The sequence below is a fragment of the Cyanistes caeruleus genome, chromosome 6, assembly GCF_971803275.1.
Source record: "Cyanistes caeruleus chromosome 6, bCyaCae1.hap1.1, whole genome shotgun sequence".
Taxonomy (NCBI): Eukaryota; Metazoa; Chordata; class Aves; order Passeriformes; family Paridae; genus Cyanistes; species Cyanistes caeruleus.
In genome coordinates, this window is record NC_141706.1 from 25,056,533 (window position 1) to 25,068,294 (window position 11,762).

The window sequence follows — 11,762 nt, forward strand, 5'->3', positions numbered from 1 at the left end:
GTAATTAGCTTTGCCTGAGATGATGATCGCTCATTTTAGGAGTATATAAAATCTATGAGTTGTGATGTGAAGCAACCTGCAACTCTCCATGCATCCTTCTAGAATTCCCTCTGTACTCCTATATCTCTCTCTAAATCGTACCTCCTCTCCTGGGGAAAGGCTTACCAGAGCTTATCAGATTCAATTACTGCTGTTTCATATCAATGTTCTCATGTGAAATCAGAATACAAATAAGCCAAGACTACCTCCATACCCCCAAACAATTACAAATGCCGATGATTCACCAGTTATTCATGCCAAACCAATATTTTTCAGTATTTTATAGTTCATGAGTGAAACATTTCAGCATGTTCAGACTGAAATCACTGGCATGCCAGGAGGCATTTCATGGAGAAGGGCACTCTGCATGGGGACAGATAGCACACTCAGCAGCTGTCATGCAATCACATTTGTCTTAGGGACACTTTTTACTTTTCCAGTAGGTTTGGAGGTGAAGGATTAGTAAAAGTTTTATTTACTTTCAAGAAATTTTAGGTTAGATGATAAAGCTAATCCAATTTTTTACTTTGCTCCCACTGTAAGACACACACACTTTGCCCTATTACTTCCCCCAGCTTTTCATCTGATGTAATTTTTAAATACACATACAATGAAAAATTATGTGGTGGTGTTAAAACATTTCTTTTTTCTGCTGCATAGAAAGAATTTAATTCACTATGCATGGATAACCAATTTGTTTATACTCAGGTTAAGAACAAAGCCAACTAATAAGCTTTGCTGTCACCTTAAATAAATGGTTTCACAAGATAATAACTCCATGTAGCTACGCCCAAGGGTCATCAGCATTTTTAAAGACTCTTTATGTTTCAGAAAAAGAAGTCACACTGTAAAAGCCAGCAACACTGTGGGAGAGCTATTGAAAACTAGTATTTTGTTTGGATGTCAAGGTTAAGAGTTACTGGGGACCTGTGGCCACAGAGGCTTTAAGCAGATCCCCCACCCCAAAAAGGGTGTACACCAGCGAGCCTTTCCTCAGCTTGGAGGAAGGCAAGGCTGGAAATTGAGCCTTATCACAAACCTATGTCCCAGCTCATCCACCATGTGAAACACCTCGAGCTTGATTGCAGATAATAATTGTAGCCTGTTCTAGCTGACTTGAAATGCTGCTGAAAGGGCAGCTCTGGCTCCTTTGTCTCGTTTCTCTGTGCCTGTTTGTTGCCTAGTGCTTGTACCAGCACTGCCAGATCTAGAAGTTATTCTGAAATGAAAAAGGGTAAGTCTTTTTGTTAGATCTCCATATGCTGAGGCCACAGGATCATTAGTCCCAACTCAAGGGAGCAATTGGAAACCTGCAGTCAGAGGAATAGGAGTGGAAGATGACTTCCTACCCCTTTAGCAACTCTTCCAGTTAGGTTGGTGTAAGCCAATTTGTGAAACTCAGGTGGTCACCTGTTTCATGGAGAAATTTCTTGTGCATGTGTGTGAGAACTTAGGATGTGTATAAATATACAAATTAGCAATACATAGATATATAAATATATAAATTACCTTTCTTTTAATTTTATACATTAATGAGGTAATTTTGTGTTTGTGATGATGTATCTCCGGCCTTAAGATGCTTTTTGTATGCTTAGCAAAGCATAAAAGGGACCAGTGAGATCGAGGCATGAAACTATCTTAACACAAAATGTGGCAATCCAGGGGTATTGCAAACTTCCTCTGCCAAGCAGCACAGCTGAGTTTTCTGGGGAGTCAGTAACACACGGTATTTGTTTGAGAAAGATACCTCCTACTAGTGAGTGTCCTCACAGGATGGTGAGGAGTCACATGAGTCACAAGGACCTCTGAAACTCTGACATCCATGCCTGGGGAGAAAGGGAAGAGGTGGGATTAAAACTACTGATGAATGGGGGCGGGGGGTGGGTTGGTTTTTTTTATTTGCATCACCAAGATGATATAAGTGGTGGAATAAAATTTTAAAAAGGAGAAACTGCAAAGATTAATTTTGGGAACGACTTCTCGAGTGTGCAACTTGTCCTTCTGAAGGGCAGGTTGAGTTACTGGAGGTGCTTGGTCTGCAGAGCTGCTCCGTGCTCGCTATGCTGCAGTGCACAATCACAATTAGAAAATATTTTAACTGTTATGACTGGAAGTGCAGTGTGATGCAGCAAGCCTTTTTGAACTCTGGATGCTGCATTTGCCTGTTAATATATGAGAGCAATTACCTCATCTCTCCTAAGGGAAGTGGTTGAGGCCCCATCACTGAGCACCAGTAGGGCCTGATTTTCAGAGGCAGTGAGCAGTCATCTATCCCCTGAAAAGTGAACTGCAGATAACAATGTGGTGCCAGCAGAAGGATAGGATAGCTGTGGCCTGTTATGTATTTTTTTCCGTTTCAGACTTCTGGGATTGCGCTATTTGTGTTCACCTGATAGGCTTGTAAATATAATTTTTTTAAATACTCTGTAATCAACCCACACAGCTCAGTTCCTCTGCCAGTTCCCACGCCTTCTTTCCTCAGTCCATTGAAAATTCTTGGTTGGGAAAAAACCCTAAGAAACCACAAGTGGAGTGGATCATCACACCCCTGCAAAGGTTTGGTTGCAGAGAATTAATTTCTTTTGGCTAGATTATTCCCAGGGCTTACACATCTGCCCAAAGGAGTGAAGCAGAAAAATGCATCTCCTACCTGATGCTGGGCAGCAGCTACACATTTGGTTTGGGTGTGGGGTCCAGGCCAGACATCTGTTCTGCACACATGAGCATGGGCACAAGGTGATGTGGAGACACAGCAACGCTTCTCTGCCTCAGGTGGTGGACAAGGGGAGATGGGAACTGCCCTGTGGGGAGCAGATGCTGCTACTTCCTTCCAGGAAAAGTTAGGAAAGAAAATATGGCTCTGAGCAAGTTCATGGGTTTAATTGAAGCAAGACAGCTACAAGTACTCTTTTATATCCTACTTAAGGAGCTTGAGGTACTAAGAGGTGTATGGTCCAAATGCTTGGGTAGCAGAATCTCTTTATAGCTGGGGAGGCTGTGATACTGCAGTAACAGTGTCCATCCTCCCTTTCCTGCTGTGTCCTGGTGAAAAGGCAGGTACATGCACTGCAGTGGAAAGGGATAACATTGAGAGCATTCAGGTTTTAATATCTTGAGATGTTCTGGAGTGTGTTCTTTTTCACCTACCAAATGCAATAGAGCATAAATCCTAACTATGAGCTGGATTATTACTTGCACGTGGAAATGTACCCATGACCCGTGTGTCACACCTGTTCATACATGAGCAGGTTCCCAGAGAAAATGTCCTATATATGGAGTCCAAACTTGCCAGACACTTCACGATGTGTCCTCTCATTTTCTCACTGGCAAAGTCTGATTTATTTTCCTCTGGCTATTATTAGGAGACTTTGTTGTGTGCACAGGAATATAAAAAGAACTGTTTTGGTTTCAGTCACTGGGAGGGATCTTGTAGTGGATGGTGTCAACCATTTCAGACAGAGGCTCTGCAGTTCATCACTGTGCCATGTTGTATTCGGACACAAATCTCTCTCAGTGCTTCAGCTGATTGCAGCTGAAGCACAAAGATGGCTTAAGACAAATGTGTATGTGGGAGATGCAGCTGCAACACCTATTCTCCCTGAATTATTCCTGGAGTGTGAAATGTTTGAAAAGACCATTTCTGCAATGCCTTTTGCTTTATTATACAGCTTTATTTTCTTCTCTAATGTGGGGAAAACAACTGTTTGCCACAGGGACCCTACTGGGGGTAACCCACAGATGAGACAGCTCGGGTAACGGTCTTGAGTTTTTTGCTCATAAATTTTTAAATCTACTTTGGGCCTGTCAGTTTATTTCACCATGTAGAAACTATAGCCTGTACTGAGTATGGTATGAAAATGGAAAATTTCTGCTAGGAAGTTGTACTTGATGCATGTCCCAGGGAAAAAAACAGGAAAGAAATACTAGGTTCTTAAAATAATCACAATGTTTTTGTGTTGGGTTGGTTTTATGCTTGTTTTTTTATCCAGAAGGCATGTTGCAAATAAGTAAATGCAGCCATGACTTATAAAGCCTAAAATTTTAACATATTGTTTTTAAAAATATCTTGAAAGTTTTCAAAAGCTATACTACATGATAAAAAACCAGTTATTTTTTAGTTTGGAATAGATTTCTTTTATTTTTCCTTTGTTCTCTGTACACATCTGACTAGTGAGAGCCTTTTGAAACTTTCTCACTGGAAATTTGATTGGTCTCCTGATCAGCATGACCACACAAATTAAGATCAGAAGAAAAGAAATGACGCCTCAGAACAGAACGCTAAAAGAATATGAATTGAATGTTTCACATCAGGAGGTCTTTCCAAAATCTATTCAAATGGTTTAGGAAGGTGTTTGAGTCAATCTTTAAGTTGTTAACAGTGTGTTCAAAAAAAGAAAATCAGAGCTATGGTAAACAGGTGAAGACAGAAAATGTACTGTAAAAGGGGATGGTGAAGAGAAGAGGACCAAGTCAAGTGTAGGTCAGAAAGTGTAAGTTCAGATTCCCCAAAATTTCTACCCATACTCTATTTGTGAAACACGTGTAAAGCCACAATGGATTTCCAAGCACAATCCCAGCCACTCTTTCACTGTGTTAGCCTGACAGGCTGACAGGAGAGAGAACATGCTAGGTGTACTGCACTAGGCTTTTAACTGCTTCACAGATACTTTCATAACCAAAGTATGGAAACAGGATCCTAATGAAATTACTGTAAACTCTGCTCAAACTAGTTGCAAAATTGTACTCCAGGAGTGGCTGTTAGTGATTCACTGTCAAACGAAGTTGAATTAAATGTGACTCCACTGTGATCTTTCATGGGCCAAGTACTATTCAGTATTTTCATTAATGACTTTGCTTATGAAAAAACAGAGTCAGTTTGCTGAGTTTGTAGGTCATGCCAGCCAGCCCTTTGAAGGAAAGGATGAAAATTCAGAACAACAATGATACACTAGAGAAGTGATAAGTAAATAAGTAAAAGGCCATTCCAGACAAACAAAAACAAGAGCAGTGGCACAATATGTTGCACAAATGTGAGGTGGTAAATGACTTATTGGATGGCTGTTTTGTAAAAAGAAGGAATGCAGAGTTGCAGTGGATCACTGGCTGTAAATGACTTGGCAGTGCCATGCCACTATGAAAAAATAGATGAGAACATATAAATAGATGTGACAGATGTGAGATAACAACACTACCCTTCCAGCCTCCTCAGCAGAAGTGAGACTAGCTTTAGATACTGCAACCTGTTTACCTTTGGACACTGTACTTTTAAAATTAAAAAAATAAAAAGACAAATAAAACCAGTTGCCTGGTAGTGCAGCAAGAAGGACTGGAGAGCTTATAAAGATGTTTTATGAAGAAGGTTTGGAAAACCAGGCTGATTTTACAGAAGGATGGTAATAGTCTTCAAACATATAAAGAGTTAAGGCAGAAAAATATGAATCTTTCCCCATTACCAGTGAGACAAAATGAGAAATAACAAGCTGAAACTATAATGAATGAAATTTGGGTTACATGTACGCAAGAGATTTCTGATGGTGTGGATAGGAATCCCAACAGCAGACATTTGTAAGAACAAGTTAGACCAACATCTTAGGGAATTACACAAGTGCAGATGATCTTTCTTTTGGTTGAGGGATAAAATGGCATCATCTTAGATCTTTTCCAGCTTGGCTTTTTATGACTCTGCAATATGTCTTCATGAATCATGTAAGCATTGATGAAACACAAATGTCTCCATGAAAATAATATATTTTCAAAATCTTCTAACCAAGCTACATGCATTGACAGTTCACAAAATTGGCTTTTGTTGGGATTTCACTGTTGTATTTGGTCACATTTTTCTATAATTTGCAAGAAATTATAGGCATTTCTTGGACAGAAGAGTAGCACGTGGACATACCTCTTAAATTCAAATATGTGCAGTATTCAAACTGGCTGCAGAGGACTAGTGGGAGAACAGCTCACAGTGACCTACTCTGAGTCATGTTTGAGCCTCACCTTTCTAACCTGTTAGGTAATTGTTTACTGTGTACTGTTTCCCTGCAGGTGAGTGATAATGAAAGTTCAAATGTTAAAAGAAATTGAGAGGTTGTTGTTCTCATTAGATTGTGGAGAGCATTAACCTAGATTGGGCTATGCTGGCAGCATCATGTGCTGCAGATAACTGCCCTCCTAGCTACAAAAAGATACAACAAAAATTTTGCTGTATGCATATAACACAATTTCAACACACATCCTGGTGCAGTATGCTAAAATACCTTTCAATCCTGTCTTCAAAATATTTTTGTCAGAAACAGAAGTACAGTAATCCTCACACCATTTATATACACAAAGCATTGCCAGTCTCTAGTTGGTGTTTTTGAGATGCTTATGTACATGCCTGTGTAGACTTGAGCCGAATCTACTTCCTCAATGATATATGAATAGATCCTGAATGCAAATGTATCTGCCAGATACAAGCAGCTGCTCTGTGCTGGGCTTGTCCTTTCCTTTCATTTAGCTATCATAAAGTACTCTCATTTCTAGTTAAATGCTTTTGCTGAAAGTATTAGAAAATAAGGTTATATAGGTTTTGTTTATTTGTTAGAAAAAAATTAAATTATTAACCTTAAAAATGAAAGGTAATGTAGACATTTCTGGTTTGGCAGAAAAGATCATCCATCCAGTTAACCAGCCTGCCTAGTTTGTTTTTTTTTTCATAAAAGTTGAAACTTTTAGCCAATCCCATTCTACTTGTTGACCAGTGGTAGACACTCAGTGAAAAGTGAATATGTGGAATCTGTTTCAAAAGAAACAGAACAAGTTAAAGGAGTTTTTGCTATTTCTTTTTCTTTCATATGTAGATCGTCTCTTCTGCAACAGTTTCATTCTCTGGTTTTATTCTCCAGTTTTAGTCTTCAGTTGAATTCTCAGCTAAAGAGAAAAGCTGAGAAATCTTTCCATGGAACTTCCATATCAGCAAGGCGACAAGGAAAGGCAATCTAGCCATCCAAAATGTAGCTGGTAGAAACAAAGTACATGAGTGCTGATCTTCTAAGCTGAGTGATACCTGCCATGTAGGAAGGTGGTAAAAGGCTGGCTGCAGTCTACTAGGATCAATTACCTGAGGATTGTCTGTAGTGAATGAACAATTTTTGTGTTTGCATGTGGATTTGGGACACGCAGGATGTGCAATGCCTGTGTTGGGAGAGTCAGCAGACAAACATTGCAGGTCAGCAGCACACTCTGCACAACACTGCAGGAAGAGTAAAGATCCTATGCAAAGAAAGAGCAAGCCTATGCTGGCTGTGGTGTCAGATCAGATCAGTTTGTAGCAACAACAGATAAGTGCTAATGACTAATTTACTTAGCACTACTAAGTTAATTCTATTACCCAGAACAAGGCTCTCTCTGCCTTGGCATTTGGAGAATTCCAGCGCAAAATCAAAAGAGAGACGATGGCCCAAGAGTTAATAAGAGGGAAACATCTTACTGCACTTGCCAGACCACAGAAAAATGGATTTGGCACTTGGTACTGTCATCCTCAGGTACATGAACTGATGTCGGGCTTGGATATATCAGGAAACAGGGACTGAGTCTCATGCTGCTATCTTCTGAGGATAACTTGCTCTCTTCCTGATGCCTAATAGGAACTGGGATATGCCTAATAAGACCAAACAAAAGATACAGAGATTAAACTGCACCATTGGTATGCACTGGTGAGATGACTGGAGAAGATCTCTCACATGCAACAGCTTCATTTCCATGCTTAAATGATTTACTTCTTTATTAAGTCCACTTGAATCAGCATTTCATCCCAGGAAATTAAATGTATGTGAAAGAAGAGCTGGTATCTTGACCACAAGCTATGCTATAGGTGTGGATTTAAATACAGAAGCCTGCAGAGTTACATATTACTAATGAGGGAAATAGAGCAGAAAAATAATTTGCATATGCTCACTCTTGGGGGAAAAAAAAGCTACAGAAATCCTAAAATGTCAATTGAAAGTATTTAAAAATAAAAGAAAGCAGAGCTATTGGAAGTATGTAATTTCTCAAAGAACTGCTGTTTCACTTCATGGCTAGACTGTTGATTTCAGCAATGTAGGAAAGGTGGCAGAACAATCTGCTTATAGTTATTATGATACTCACAGCTTTAGGACTCTGATTGTTTCCATCATTCTGGGAAAAAAATCTCTAGCTTGTGAATAACTCTGTCCTCCCCTGCTCTAGACCAGAAGCAGTCACGATATTTTGGCATGAAATGTTTTATTTCCAGAAACTGCTAAGGTAAAATTTTTCTTATGATTCTCTTCAGATTTTATTGGCATTTTAAAATCAGCACCTGCCTCACCCCTTCTCAGGACACTATGGGATACAGGAAGTGGGCTGGAGAGATGGTGCTGGAGATGGCAGTTCTGTTAGGCACCAACTTCGTGCACCAGGGATGATGGTCCTGCATAGGCACCATCCAGCAAGAAGCTTTAGTCATTCTTAACATGAGTTGTGAATAGGAGCTGACTGCTGCAGATGAAAGATTCCATATCCCAATTACTCACTGCTCAGTTATCCAGCACTCCCCAAGGTTTTGAATTTCTAATGAAAACACACTATGATGTTGATTCTCTGGAAAGAGGGCAACTTGTTAACCATGAATCAATAGGATTGCCTCTTGCCATATCAAATAGTTCAGCCATGCTTTGAGAGCTTTGTAAAATCACTGTGGCACAGAAACCAGGAACTGGTCTCACTTAGAGTTTTCTCTATTATTTACAGAATCTAGGATGTAATATAACTTTTCAGTCTAGATTTCAGATGAATTTGTCAGTGAAATGAAGATGTCAGGAAAAATAAAAACTAAGAGGCATTCCAAGTTGGTTATGGGAGAAATCTTCATAAACAGTTATTTGCATCCATATGAAGTAACTTAGATTAATATTTATTTAATTATTTCCTGATAACAGATTTACTTTGTTGTTGTAAAGTGAAATTGTAGAGGCACATGGAGAATCAGTCATCACAACTGATGGAGAAACTTTAAACCCTTCCCAGAAGCTGACAAGAAGGGGTGCACAGAGATGAGAGGTAATGCACTTGGATACTTTAAACTTAAAGCAAAAACATCCCTAAATGGGACTGGTTGGTAACTGAGAACCTCACAGCCATCATCACAGCACCCATCACATAACTGGGCCTGGCCTGGGGAAGAACAGCATCTTTTCCTGAGGGCAGATCTGCACCTTGGCACAGGGGAGAGCAGGGGCTGTCCTAGGCCACACAGACAGCACCAGGATGAGGGCATTCCCATGGCTTGTTTCTGTTAATCCATACAGAAGAATATAGTCTAAACAAAAACCTGGCGATGGGTGAAATCTTTGAGGTAGTTGAAGCAGTGGAAGAATGTTATAAATAAACATAGGTGATCAAGTATTTGAGAGGTTTTCCCAAGAAAATTCCAGCAAACCATTGCTTTTTAAAGGTTTGGAGGAAAGATTTGGGAAAGCAAGTGCAGGTCACAGGCGAGCTGCCCTTGAATAACACGAGTATCTCTGAGGCCTTTCCAATGCCTCAACAATATTCCAGCAGTGAGTGAGTGCCTGGAGGAGGGTGGGCACTTGCTGGTCCCATGGCAGAGCTCCTGGAGGTCACAAAGCTTGTCCCTCTCCCCTAGTCCTTGCTCAGCAATGATGTGGTTGCTTTGAATCAGGCAGCCAAAAGCAGCTGCAGTTTTCTCCTGCAGGGACTTTGTTTCCCTTGGTTTACAGGCTGTAGTCCTGCATGCTCCCATGGGTGACAGGGCACAGCACTGGGCAGAAGGCATAGCTGATGGCTTTCTCTCTTTCTCGGGCCCTTGTGTTCTGACCCTGTGTTTCCTTCCATGTGAGCTGCAAAATGCTTGGCTTCTCCATTGGTGGCCGGTGGCATAACACAATGGTTACCTTGAAACACGGGTGCGAAGCCAAGAGCCTGGGAGGCAAAGCTTTGTGCCCTGGTAAGTGTCCTCTCCAGTTTCTGAACAAAAAAAAATGTAATTTTCTTTATATCTGACATTTTCTTGTCTACGTTACATGTAGTGATGCTAGAGCAAACTTGGTGAAGTTACAAAAGGAGTCAGTTTATCTGATTGTATTTGTTTTCCCTCACTGTTCTTTAAAAAAATAATTAGATGTGATTAGTAATATTTGCTGTAGCCTGGCAATACACATAGCGGCAACAGATGAGATTCAATCTTAGGTGAAACTGTCATCCCCAGCTAATGTGTGTGGGAGAGGCATGCAGACAAGATTTTCAGCCCATTTATTCAGTTATGTAATGGCCTTTTAAACATTTTCCATTTATGGTCCCTATTTAGTTTACTCTAAGTCACAGTGGCTTCATGTCAATCCAAGCCATAACATACACCAGACAGCCCAGACATCAATCAGAGCAGCCTATGGTCTCTGTGCATTTCTTCTTTAATGAAAAAAAAAAAAAATGTCCATTCCCTGCCCTTTAAATTGAGACTTGAGAAAATAATTCATTTTGGTTGCTGAATAGAACAAACCTGTTAAGGGAGACTAGATCTCCACCCATAACAAGTAAAATAAGAGTTTAGAAACTGTTCTTTCTAAAAATATTTGAACTTACCTTTTGTGTTGTCTGGCTTCAACCATGATTGAAAGAGAAAACATGGTGGGGAAAATCAGTCCGGCAGTATAACTTTCAAACTCTTCAAAGTCAGGAGGATTGACAGGCTCTTTTTGTAATACTTCCATACATCTCATTAAATGAGGTCTGGATTGGTGTCTAGGATATTTACTGGACTAAGAAAAACCCTGGCTCTACTGTAAACTAATTTTAACAGGAGTTTCAGCAGCGTTCACTTCTTTAATTACCTTCACTTTAGCACTCCTCTCTCTTCTTAACTTTTTCAACCACCGTGTACCTAACACTCAGGATATTTGGGTTTTTTTTAATTAAATGTGTCAGTGGTGAGTTATTTGAGCTTCAGTGTTGGGAGTCAATGCTTTTCCTTACATCCCACCTCCCTCTGAGCCCTCACCATAGGCATGAGAATGCAAACCATGAAGCTGAGGTTCTAGGGAGTGTAACTCAAGCACTGTGGTGTCCACCAAAGGCATGCTGTACCCCAACATGGACTGAGCTGGGTTATGCAGTGCAGTCAGGCCCTCTGCAAGGTGCATCTCATACATCTTTCCCAAAAATGAGTAGAAAAAGTGAGTGAGGAACACAGTGGTGCTTGTAAGAGCTGTGTTTTTAAGAAAACCATTGCCATGTGCTGGGGCTTCCCCCATGTCAGAGCCAGCAAGTTCAGCTCAGGTGTGACTCAGGACAGGGTGTAGTGTTGAGGTGCCCTGGGTCATCCTGAGCAACCAAGCTGGGTGCAGGCTTTTGTGGAACCAGGCTGGCCACAAAATTAGCACAGCTGCTCTGCTGAACTGCCTGTGCACAGCGCACAGGGCAGCAGAAATCCATCCCCCGTGGTTTTTTCACCTGCTGCCCAGGGCTGTTGTAGCTCCTTAATTAGCAGGGTTCACCTCTTACATCATTAGGTGGATCTCTGTTTTAAGGGTGATGTTGTTTTTGGTGTTTGGACTTGCTTGCACAATTTTGCATGGTGCTGCTCGTCACCCTGACAGACAAACTGAAACGTCTGATCAGATCTTTTGCCTCTGTACTGGGAAATAAAAGGCACACGGGCAATTATGCACCTGTCTTGTCAAGGTACACAAGCGTGCGATGAG